The sequence below is a fragment of the Periplaneta americana genome, unplaced genomic scaffold (assembly GCF_040183065.1).
Source record: "Periplaneta americana isolate PAMFEO1 unplaced genomic scaffold, P.americana_PAMFEO1_priV1 scaffold_45, whole genome shotgun sequence".
Taxonomy (NCBI): Eukaryota; Metazoa; Arthropoda; class Insecta; order Blattodea; family Blattidae; genus Periplaneta; species Periplaneta americana.
The window spans coordinates 10150-20608 of NW_027185526.1; the positions used below are offsets into that span (position 1 = coordinate 10150).

At 47.6% G+C, this 10459-nt stretch overlaps 2 non-coding genes across 2 annotated transcripts; both read left to right on the plus strand.

The window, feature by feature from the left end:
* Positions 1-6478: 6478 nt before the first annotated feature.
* LOC138694120 (5S ribosomal RNA) lies at positions 6479-6597 on the plus strand. Its single transcript, XR_011330795.1, has one exon. It is a non-coding gene; the product is annotated as a 5S ribosomal RNA (ribosomal RNA).
* Positions 6598-9911: 3314 nt separating this feature from the next.
* Positions 9912-10030, plus strand: LOC138694121 (5S ribosomal RNA). The gene has a single exon (XR_011330796.1). It is a non-coding gene; the product is annotated as a 5S ribosomal RNA (ribosomal RNA).
* The last annotated feature ends 429 nt before the right edge of the window (positions 10031-10459 follow it).

The following is a 10459-nucleotide window of genomic DNA, read 5'->3' on the forward strand; positions in this document are numbered from 1 at the left end:
TAGGATACATTGCGATATTTGTCAAACAGGCTGTGGGAAAATGCTGATACGGTGAGGAATGGAAAGGGAGAAACCATTTATATTATTGAGGTGACCTTGAACTGAGGGTAGTAGGAACGAGACCTGGAGTACGGTACAACCGGCTCTTCCGAGAAATAACTAGTGGCCCTGAAAAGGGCCTTTTTGCGGGCAGGAGTACCTTTGTTAATTCAAGCCCTCTCGCCGCGGATGCGCCTAGCCAGCTGAATATCCTTGGGCATAATGGTCACGCGCTTGGCGTGGATGGCGCAAAGGTTGGTATCCTCGAAGAGACCGACGAGGTATGCCTCGCTTGCCTCCTGCAAGGCCATTACGGCTGAGCTCTGGAAACGGAGGTCGGTTTTGAAATCCTGAGCGATTTCACGCACCAAGCGCTGGAAAGGCAGCTTGCGGATGAGGAGCTCGGTGCTCTTCTGGTAACGACGGATCTCGCGAAGAGCAACTGTACCAGGTCGGTATCGATGGGGTTTCTTCACGCCTCCAGTAGCCGGTGCGCTCTTCCTAGCGGCCTTCGTTGCCAGCTGCTTTCGTGGAGCCTTGCCTCCCGTGGACTTACGCGCAGTTTGCTTCGTACGTGCCATCGCTTACTCCTTCGTCCTCGCAACCCAAGTTGACGCAATACAGTCGCGCCCGCTGCCCCCAAGAGGGGTATTTATGTCTTCGCCCGTTGAGAAGCCACGCCCCTTCCGTAATGTGATTGGTCCGCGGGTTTTAGTATATAAACCAAAAAATGACCCGCCGTCGAGATCATCATCACATCATTCTGCCGACGGACGAGGTACAGAGACGTACAACAGAGGCTCCACTGCATCTCCGAGAACTTCGCGTCACAGCATCGCAGTTTGGCCTTGAGATGAGCACCAGCAGCGGCGGGCGCGGACCGCCGCGACAACCACCTGACGCAGCAGTCGTCACGGACGATCACGGCGGGCAACTTTTCATCGTTCCGACAACTACGAAGAAGGGAAAGAAGAAAAAGAAGACTCACACTACCACGACTGGGACTACACTCGACCAACCTACAACTGACTCCCATGAGACCACTACGCTACAGACTAAATTGACAACACTAGACCCGTGGACCGAACTAAAAAACTGGCCGTCTGAAAGAGCGAACCGATCAGTAATGGTCGAAGACGCTGACCCAGACTTACTAGCGACGCTCCAACCTCCTCATCGAGCCGACACATTGACACTTGGACCAAGAACGAGAGTGTTCACATTCTCGACACGACTCAAACTACAGAAAGCTACGAGACCCGACCCAAAGCAATTCGGGAAGAAAGCCCGCTACATTGCGCCACCGACCGCAACTCTACAAGGACCTTGGACGCTACCGACTGATCCTCCTGCACCATCCCGATCCGTGAAACCCGACCGGCCCTCAGAAGGTCCTTCCTCTGAACCCACCAGACCCGAAACCCCTCCACTGCAACACATTCAGGACTCGTACTTTTACACCACGAGTGAATCTGCCTCTTCTGAAGGTTCAAATGAATCCGAAGGAGAGGTAGACCAAGACTGGCAGAACGCCAAGTCACGGCGCAAGAAGAAGACTCGACCAACCGCGAGCGCCGTTTCGACCACGGCAGCCGAGAAGGTCACGCCCAGTCCACAACCTGCTCCCCAGAATTCCCTTGCACCCACACCACCACCAGACCGAGACACCACAGCCGCAAGTGAACGACTCAAGAGCAGAACGACTGTGAAAATCACTAGACACACGACTGACAACAATAACCCACTGTTCATCCAGAAGCTTATAAGACAGAACAACTTAAACATGGAAACTCCGAGACAATACTGGGCCTACTCTACAGGAACGACGACACTTACCTTCCCGACGATTGACGAGGCGGAACGATTTGTTAAAGCCATACCGGCCAGAACTTTTGGACCGTCCGCACAACTTTTCATCGTCCATACACCATCTCACCAAGGACAAAGACTTCCACGAAACCGAGAGATCAGTGTCGTCATGAAGAATGTCGGCACCCAGATCCCGGAGGACGAATTGTTGCAGATTCTACGGGAAAAGTTCCCTGGAATCAAGCGCATCTCTAGAATAACCTCCGCCCAGACTAACCAGCCGACGCAGATGGTTCGACTTATAGTACAAGACGTGACCACAGCCGACCAACTTCTATGTGGAATCAACATAGCCGGACGTAATTACAAAGTCGAGCCAGCCCACGAGACAGTATTCCACAGACCGTGTCAGAACTGCGCCCAGTATGGACATGACAAAACCGACTGCCGAAACGACAAGACGTGTTTCACTTGCGGAAAAAATCCCGTCCACTGCAAACACCCACCAGACAACCAAGTCAAGTTCTGCGCCAGCTGCAAGAGCGATACCCACTATACGGGCCAAGCACGCTGTCCAAACTACCCCCGACATAACCCAACCCAACAAACTCCAACCCACATCCCGGTTCAAACACCCCAACAGATCCCTCCACCAATTCCTAAACCCTCACAATCCAGTCCAATCCAACTTCCCGAACCAAGACCTGGAATATCGTACGCCAGTGCGGTAAACCCGACAACGACCGACACGACAGAACCAACAACGGAACCGACACAGACTAACACCGAACAAATCGTAGCAGCAGCTCTAAATTCTGCAATGCAGAAAATAGAAAGCTACATCGACCAACAGATCAACAGACTGCGAGATGAAATTGTGATGTTCACAATTTCACTCCTCACGACAGACGCCCAACCCAAGACAAGACGAACGACTTTAGCAACAGCTAACCAGACAGCAAGACGGCTCTTACGCAGACAAGTTGCTCACCACTTTGTGGGTAACAAACTACAACTATCACTAGCACCACTGAAACGTGACACGACCAACCACAGACAAGCAACCAACAGCGGCCCTTCATAGGGCCGCGCGACAAAAGTAAACCACAACCAACACAGACAACAGCTTCATCCAGCCACATAAATCTGCAAGATAACAGCATCCAAGGCCAACGCAGCAGCCTGGTGTGAGCGGAGAAGACGCTGACCCGTAGAGAGTCCAACGAGCGAAGCCTAGCCGGGACCACGCCTCAACTGTCGCTACAGACAAAACATCGTAACCTGAAGAGGGCATATGTAAGACCCTAAAACAGGTTGCCCTTTGGGCAAACAACTTTGAGCTTGAGCTTGAGCCGTCGAGATCACTTTTAACCTTCGTCACACGAGCAACATGACTGGACGCGGCAAGGGAGGCAAGGGTCTTGGCAAAGGTGGAGCGAAGCGCCACAGGAAGGTTCTCCGAGATAATATTCAGGGCATCACGAAGCCGGCCATTCGTCGTCTCGCCCGACGTGGAGGCGTAAAGCGTATCTCCGGCCTCATCTACGAGGAGACGAGAGGTGTTCTCAAGGTCTTTCTGGAGAACGTAATCCGTGACGCTGTAACATACACCGAGCACGCGAAGCGGAAGACAGTCACGGCCATGGACGTGGTATACGCCTTGAAGAGGCAGGGGAGGACTCTCTACGGGTTCGGCGGTTAGACTGCCTACACACGTCTGCTGCCGAATCCGTCGGCAAAACGGCCCTTTTCAGGGCCATAAAATCCGTCTAAAAAGGGCAGTAGTTGTCGAGATTAATTTAATTCACCTTTACTGTGTGACCACTAGCTCAACAGGCCAGTGCGGAAAACAGAACTTATTTCGTAGGGGCACTTCAGTATCAGCAAAAGACGTTGTAAGAAATGCCTCTCCGTTTTTCAAATGGGTCTGACCCCAACGCTTGGTATATCAAGTGGAAAGACCGGATTCCTCTGTGAAGCCTTGCTCCTCGGATTATGTTACCTGTTACTGTAAACTTCTGTAAGTCAATAATCACTGTCCGAAGAATTGGTGGGTAATATGACAACGCAGGTAGGCAATGCTCACCAGACCGTAACAAGGAACCGAGGGGATTGACACATACTGAACATCACATCACCACGTTTTTGCAATGCCAACTTTTAGGTCATAGGAATCCAGTGTGGTAAACACTGGGGAGAAGAGGTACACATCGCATGTCAGAACACAGGACTTCGTCCTGTCAGACAACTTCCACGTATAGCTTGCGTCATTTCGGTTCGAACGAAACGACAGAGAGAGGGGAAATTCGAACGCAAATTGTCAAAGCCTTCGATTCCTACGAGAAGGTCATGTCATCATCTCAGTATTGGGGTTCCTGCGCGTGCGGCCAATATGTGCACCAACAAACAAACGCATTAGGAACTCTATTATAACGCCGTAAGTTGTTCACCAGTTATCGATTTCTTATTCAAAATTAGTTTCATTCGTAGTATGTAGTAAAGTAAACTAGTATATTCAAACGTATATGTCTAAAACCACGATGGGCACCAAAGAAGGGGACTTGTGATTATTTTCACGATAATCTCCATTACTCTAATATGATAGAAATATATTACATAAATTTCGAAGCCAACTATGTACCTTGGCATCATCATCTAATTTAATTCGTATTGTGTTAAATTATATAATAATAATGAAACCTTTCTATATGCATCAGTATAATGTGTTATCACACAATAGCCTAGTAAATGTACAACGGTTTCAAGTACTTCAGTGCGAACCTGGGACAACGACATCGTTCAGAGCACAAAATTACAGAATGATGATATTAAATCAGCCCACCGGTATAGAGAGAGAGAGAAAGTTGACACGCGTAATGAAATTACATTACGAAGCCGTGAGAGAGGATTAACAATACTGGCTATTTCTGACTTTTGTGAGGTTAGTGGGGCCCTTAAAAGGGCCGTTTTACGGAGAAGGGGCTTAAGCCTTCTTCTCGGTTTTCTTCGGGAGGAGAACCGCCTGGATGTTGGGCAACACACCACCCTGGGCGATGGTGACGCCGGACAGGAGTTTGTTCAGCTCCTCGTCGTTGCGAATGGCGAGCTGTAAGTGACGAGGAATGATCCTAGTCTTCTTGTTGTCACGAGCTGCGTTGCCAGCCAACTCGAGAACTTCGGCCGCCAGGTACTCCATCACCGCGGCCAGGTAGACTGGCGCACCGGCACCAACTCGCTCTGCGTAATTGCCCTTACGCAAAAGACGGTGGATACGGCCTACCGGGAACTGCAACCCAGCACGGCTGGATCGAGACTTTGACTTTCCCTTCACCTTGCCTCCCTTTCCACGACCCGACATGATGCTACTCCTACTTGCAGCTGTTTAACTACAAGAACGACGCCTCGCCCAAAATGATGCAGGGCCCGACGGCAAGGCCCAGAAGAATATTTCGAAGGGCGATAAGAAGAAGAAGCGCAAGAGGAAGGAGAGCTACGCCATTTACATCTACAAGGTTCTGAAACAAGTTCACCCAGACACGGGAATCAGTTCAAAGGCTATGAGCATCATGAACAGCTTCGTTAACGACATCTTCGAGCGCATCGCCGCGGAAGCTTCGCGGCTCGCGCATTACAACAAGCGGTCGACCATCACCAGTCGGGAGATCCAGACAGCCGTCCGTCTCCTGCTACCCGGTGAGCTGGCCAAGCACGCCGTCAGTGAAGGGACCAAGGCCGTCACAAAATACACTAGTTCCAAGTAAGCGGGAGTGCTTGCTAGGGAATCAGCAACCGGCCCTTTTAAGGGCCACAAGTTATTCATAACAGAGTAGATGAATGAAGAACAACAGCGTTTCCCACCGAGTGAAAATTTAAATAATCACCCCGATAACACTTCTAGGATAGATAATACATTATAGGCAGTCCATGGGAGACTTGGATCCACGAGGCAAATTCGTTTCCTTAATAGTTTCGTACGACTTATATGAGAGCGCGGTGTCATTCCTACTCACTTGGCAGCATTAATTGTTGAGGGAAAACAACTTAGAAGGTAACTTGTCGACCGCGGTCATAATCCTTCCGCAGGCCACTACTGAGAATCTGTGGACATACGGGTAATCTATCTTTATTGAAACTCGGGTTCATAACATACGACTGATACTTTATATATCTGTCACGTAATCCATCAAGAGACAAATGTCCCCCCCCCCTAGTCAGTAGCGAGCTTCAGTCCATTCGTAGTAGCCGCCGGTGCAAGAAGTGAATTGAAGTTTGTGTGAAGTTCCGTAGTATGGCATGAAAATGATGTCGAAAATCCGACTACAGTTCCACAACCATGTGGTTGAAAGGAGGCTCCGCTGTTGAACAACAATCCACCTGTGGCTTAACTTAGAATGCCGACTAGCTGTTTTATTAATCCCGTGTCAATCCAGCAGTGTGTGACGTTGAAACGTAACCAAACTGCCGTTGATAGATAGATTTATCATCTATCCCAATGACATCCAACGAGCTTGGTAATTTAGGTACAGAGTCTAAGCAGGCAGTTTACGTGTGTGTGTGAGCGAGTGCAGGTTTTATCGAGTGCACCCCAATCCCATCGTCCTCAAGTGCCTACAGATTACGCAGTTTCATCGGCAACGGCCATACCATGTTGAAAATACCGGTTCTCGTCCGATCACCGAAGTCAAGCAACATTGGGCGTGGTCAGTACTTGGATGGGTGACCGCTTGGGAACACCACGTGCCGTTGGCGATTTTTTTTTTTACGTCACTATTTCCAGCGTGTTCTAATAAGACTTATGGGATATTATGTTCCCTTCCCTATTCCAGCTATAGCTTGGATGATGACGCCGCTGCATAATTGTAGAGTAATTGATAATTCTTAAGTACTTGCAGCTCCGTATTGAAACTTATGACTGGTAGCATATTCATATGAGACGGTTCACTTCTCTGCGTTTTCTCGAAGAAGGGAATATGTATTCAGGGGATTGTGAACGTACCTCGCGCTCTCCCTAGAAGTTAGAGACATTTTAGGTAAAGAATGTAATATACTGTACATATATGGCTAATTAAAATCCCATTAGTTACTACATTTCAGTGGGTAGTACAAATTCCATAATGAAAATATCTCTGTCCTAGTAGTTGTATCCTTTAAAGAAGCTCGTTGTTTTCCCATGATGAAGGGCAGAACTTGGTCGGTAGAAATTTAAACAGACTGCATTATCAGACCAGGCGTTATTTCAATATCAGCGTTTAGTTTAGGAAATATAGCAATAGCGGAGTTGGGAGAAGTAGTTATAGCATGTACAGTAAGTATAAACAGTTCGCTGTACTGTACAGTGAATATAAATATTTGAATGTACGATGGCAAAACATCAGACATACAGTACGTAGCTCACATATCTTTAAAAATAAATAAATAAATAAATAAATAAAAATAAAGAAGACATTCTGAGGAGTGAGTGGAAAGTGCATATTATAATGAATATTTTTAACTCTCAGTTGACATTGAGAGAGAAAGCCATGCATCGGGGAACCGGTGACTGTTTTTGCGTTACCTTCTGCTATTGGCGTTGTTGGTTAGTAACGAATGAAAGGGGTAGGACGCGGAATCAAATTATTTTGTGGATTGAAGTGATCTTGATAGGCTTGTAGGAGTTTTTCAATGGTTGTGTTCTTGTTGGTGTGTGGAGGATTGTTAAACATATGTTGTGTGTATGAGCGACGTAGTGCGAAGTGTGTGTATTTAGTGACTGTTCGGATTAGGTGTGTGGAGAGTGGTTTCGTTTTGGTGTGGATGTATACTGTGTCGTTTCTGGTATGTTTGGGTAGTCGAAATATCTGGCGCAATAATTTCCTTTCACGGGACTCAAATTTCTTTTGTGTTGAGGGTGAAGATTGCAATAGAAAGTAGGAGGAGTAGGTGCACTGGGATCGAACCAGTGCTTTATATAGGTGTAGTAATGTGTTGGCGTGGCAGCCTTGTCGTCTAATGCCGCTTAGGTAGCTTACTGCTTTAGTGGCTTTGTTGTATTTGTCCCATATTGTTTGCGCTATTGTAGTCCAAGAGAGTTTTGATGTGAGTGGAATGCCTAGATATGTTACTTTGTGTTGGAGTGGTATTAATGCTTGTCCGATTGTAATGTGTTGTCTGTTTGTGATTCGTGATTTTAAAGAGGGGCGGAAGACACAGGTTTGGGTTTTTTCGGTGTTGATGGTAATTCTCCAGGTGTTGGCCCACTCAGTGTACTGTCTCAGGGCGTTGTCTATTAGTACCCTGGCGGATCGTAAGCGGGGATGGGTGGCCCAGAAAGCAACATCGTCAGCAAACTGTGCCAGGCCCACTTGATTGTTGTTGGGTTGAGGGATGTCAGATACATATATGTTATAGAGCAGGGGGGAAATCACGCTGCCCTGGGGAACTCCTGCTTCGATTTGGAAGGTGCGGGACAGATCTTGTCTGCCAAGACGGACCTGGCCAGATCGGTTATTCAGGAAGCTGGAGATCCAGCGTGTTATTTCGTGCGGAAATTGCATGTTTGTTAATTTATATCGCAAGGCGTCCAGCCATACTGTGTCAAAGGCTCGTCTGGCGTCGAGCGCTACCAAGATTGAGTAATGTCGTTTAGAGTAGGCCTCCTCAATGGGGGTAAGTGCCCGACGGTAACCTTCACTTTTACGCCAACGTCAATAATCGACAGCGGACCAATCGTAAAGTCACAAACGTTTGCGCTGTTTCTATTGGCTCGCACTGGGAAGGCAGTACGGCATTGTCCCTGCGACTTAAATATTTTTCTCCCTCCGGGCTCATCATCAGACGAGCACCATGCCCCCCAAAGCTTCCGGAAAGGCTGCCAAGAAGGCCGGCAAGGCCCAGAAGAATATTTCGAAGGGCGATAAGAAGAAGAAGCGCAAGAGGAAGGAGAGCTACGCCATTTACATCTACAAGGTTCTGAAACAAGTTCACCCAGACACGGGAATCAGTTCAAAGGCTATGAGCATCATGAACAGCTTCGTTAACGACATCTTCGAGCGCATCGCCGCGGAAGCTTCGCGGCTCGCGCATTACAACAAGCGGTCGACCATCACCAGTCGGGAGATCCAGACAGCCGTCCGTCTCCTGCTACCCGGTGAGCTGGCCAAGCACGCCGTCAGTGAAGGGACCAAGGCCGTCACAAAATACACTAGTTCCAAGTAAGCGGGAGTGCTTGCTAGGGAATCAGCAACCGGCCCTTTTAAGGGCCACAAGTTATTCATAACAGAGTAGATGAATGAAGAACAACAGCGTTTCCCACCGAGTGAAAATTTAAATAATCACCCCGATAACACTTCTAGGATAGATAATACATTATAGGCAGTCCATGGGAGACTTGGATCCACGAGGCAAATTCGTTTCCTTAATAGTTTCGTACGACTTATATGAGAGCGCGGTGTCATTCCTACTCACTTGGCAGCATTAATTGTTGAGGGAAAACAACTTAGAAGGTAACTTGTCGACCGCGGTCATAATCCTTCCGCAGGCCACTACTGAGAATCTGTGGACATACGGGTAATCTATCTTTATTGAAACTCGGGTTCATAACATACGACTGATACTTTATATATCTGTCACGTAATCCATCAAGAGACAAATGTCCCCCCCCCCTAGTCAGTAGCGAGCTTCAGTCCATTCGTAGTAGCCGCCGGTGCAAGAAGTGAATTGAAGTTTGTGTGAAGTTCCGTAGTATGGCATGAAAATGATGTCGAAAATCCGACTACAGTTCCACAACCATGTGGTTGAAAGGAGGCTCCGCTGTTGAACAACAATCCACCTGTGGCTTAACTTAGAATGCCGACTAGCTGTTTTATTAATCCCGTGTCAATCCAGCAGTGTGTGACGTTGAAACGTAACCAAACTGCCGTTGATAGATAGATTTATCATCTATCCCAATGACATCCAACGAGCTTGGTAATTTAGGTACAGAGTCTAAGCAGGCAGTTTACGTGTGTGTGTGAGCGAGTGCAGGTTTTATCGAGTGCACCCCAATCCCATCGTCCTCAAGTGCCTACAGATTACGCAGTTTCATCGGCAACGGCCATACCATGTTGAAAATACCGGTTCTCGTCCGATCACCGAAGTCAAGCAACATTGGGCGTGGTCAGTACTTGGATGGGTGACCGCTTGGGAACACCACGTGCCGTTGGCGATTTTTTTTTTTACGTCACTATTTCCAGCGTGTTCTAATAAGACTTATGGGATATTATGTTCCCTTCCCTATTCCAGCTATAGCTTGGATGATGACGCCGCTGCATAATTGTAGAGTAATTGATAATTCTTAAGTACTTGCAGCTCCGTATTGAAACTTATGACTGGTAGCATATTCATATGAGACGGTTCACTTCTCTGCGTTTTCTCGAAGAAGGGAATATGTATTCAGGGGATTGTGAACGTACCTCGCGCTCTCCCTAGAAGTTAGAGACATTTTAGGTAAAGAATGTAATATACTGTACATATATGGCTAATTAAAATCCCATTAGTTACTACATTTCAGTGGGTAGTACAAATTCCATAATGAAAATATCTCTGTCCTAGTAGTTGTATCCTTTAAAGAAGCTCGTTGTTTTCCCATGATGAA